Below are 2,500 nucleotides of genomic sequence, written 5' to 3'. Positions count from 1 at the left end.
GCCTCTATGACACATGAACTATGACCCAATGCCTGTATGACACGTGACCCTTGACCCAATGCATCTATGACACATGACCCTTGACCCAATGCATCTATGACATGTTACCCTGTTACCCAATGCCTCTATGACACATGAACTATGACACAATGCCTGTATGACACGTGACCCTTGACCCAATGCATCTATGACACGTGACCCTTGACCCAATGCATCTATGACACATGACCCTTGACCCAGTGCATCTATGACACATGACCCTTGATCCAATGCATCTATGACACGTGACCCTTGACCCAATGCATCTATGACAGGTGACCCTTGACCCAATGCATCTATGACACGTGACCCTGCTACCCAATGCCTCTATGACACATCACCATTGACCCAATGCCTCTATGATCCTATGATATATTGTTGAGAGAATTGCTTTAAAACTTAACTGTTACCATGTTATTAGTCGCTTTGGTTAAAAATGTGTCAGCCAAATGTAATGTAATGTAATGATCCGTGACCCTTGACCCAATGCATCTATGACACGTGACCCTTGAACCAATGCATCTATGACACATGACACTTGACAACAGTGCATCTATGACACATGACCCTTGATCCAATGCATCTATGACACGTGACCCTTGACCCAATGCATCTATGATCCGTGACCCTGTTACCCAATGCCTCTATGACACATGACCCTTGACCCTTGACCCAATGCATCTATGACACGTGACCCTGCTACCCAATGCCTCTATGACACATCACCCTTGACCCAATGCCTCTATGATCCTATGATATATTGTTGAGAGAATTGCTTTAAAACTTAACTGTTACCATGTTATTAGTCGCTTTGGTTAAAAATGTGTCAGCCAAATGTAATGTAATGTAATGATCCGTGACCCTTGACCCAATGCCTTTATGACACATGACCCCTCTCCCACTCTCTTACCCAGACAATATGGTGGACGCTGTAGACGTCACTGTCGCCCATGTAGACGCGTATGGCTCGGAGCGTGAAGCCGTATCTCTTGCCCGAGCGCTGGATGGTGATTGGTGAGCGCAGGAGAGTGACAGCCGGGCAGAAGTCCCGGCAGGGGGAGGAGTCACGCGACGAGGGATTGGACGAGAGCGAGCGGGGAGACATGGGACTGGCCAATGGGGAGCTTCCATGCTGTTCCACTGAGAGAGAGAGAGAGAGAGAGAGAGAGAGAGAGAGAGAGAGATGAGTTAATTAGTGAAATCGCATGGTGCACTTTGACTTTGTCCAGTTCTACTTTGTCGGTGCCACTCCATAAAGTGTATTGCTCATCCAAGGTTTGCCAGATAAAAACTTTCGCTGCTGATGTGCGTGGCAAGTGACAGTGCACTCATGTCGGCACCGATGTAGACAAGGCTTAACAGGCTATTACACTATTTAACTAATCTATCTGTGCACTTAACCTAGGTGATTTCACTAATGAACTCATCTATCTGTGCACTTAACCTAGGTGCAGTGTTGGGAACGTTACTTTAAAAAAGTAATTAGTTATAGTTACTCACTACTTGTTCCAAAAAGTAACTGAGTTAGTAACTGAATTACTCTATGATAAGAGTAAGTCGTTACCAGGGAAAGTAACTATTTGCGTTACTGTTAAAAAAAAAGTTGCTATATGTCAAAGAATTTTGATTTTTTGAGCAGTTTTGAAAAGCCAGTTAAAATTAGTAGAACAGACAGGTGTTTGTAGGCTACATAACTTTCGATATTTATTAGATAGATAGATAGATAGATAGATACTTTATTGATCCCCAAGGGGAAATTGTACATCGACAGACCTACGGTTGACTTCAGCCTATAGGTTTTTGTTGTGAGGCAGAAAGATCTAGCTTTTGCTGCTTGGAGGACATTGCTCCGAGTCCTTCTTTGCTAGTGGATGGCGAGCTATCATCTCTGGTGGAGGGGGGCTATCGATGTTTTTGGCCACTAGCGTGTGTGAGATGCCTCATTAAATTAGAGTTGCTTACAACGGATGTCGACAAAGTCTTCGCTCCTGGACATAATGTACACATTACATGCACGTTCTTGCCTTTGACCACAATGAATTTGAAGTAGTGCTTATATCTCCACCTTGAAAATGCCATTTCATTTCAATTTCATCGGATTGCTCCTGACCTCTGCTGTTTCATCGAATCTCTACTTTAGCTGTTGCGTGTGTGTGACGCGTGTGCTGGCAAGTGTGTAAAAACACTGGCTCTGATTGGCTATCATGAAACATGACTCTGCCTTAGCCAATCCTAATCGCTTACGTCGTTATTAACCCACCTCCTCACTAGCTGTGAGCCAGGGGTGCGTTCGGATTACACAGTTTATTCAATCAATGCAAAGTAAGTAACGCACCGCATTTAACGTTCAGTAACGTTAACGGCGTTGTAACGTTGTAAAAAGTAATTCATTATATTACTCCGTTATTGACAAATTAACGCCGTTAGTAACGCCGTTATACTTAAACGCCGTTACTCCCAA

The sequence above is a fragment of the Alosa pseudoharengus genome, unplaced genomic scaffold (assembly GCF_046254945.1).
Source record: "Alosa pseudoharengus isolate Yale_2024_CS ecotype anadromous, Long Island Sound unplaced genomic scaffold, YU_APseudo_1.1 YU_APseudo_1.1_scf_1, whole genome shotgun sequence".
In the NCBI taxonomy this organism is placed as follows: domain Eukaryota; kingdom Metazoa; phylum Chordata; class Actinopteri; order Clupeiformes; family Clupeidae; genus Alosa; species Alosa pseudoharengus.
This window is presented reverse-complemented; position numbering follows the sequence as displayed.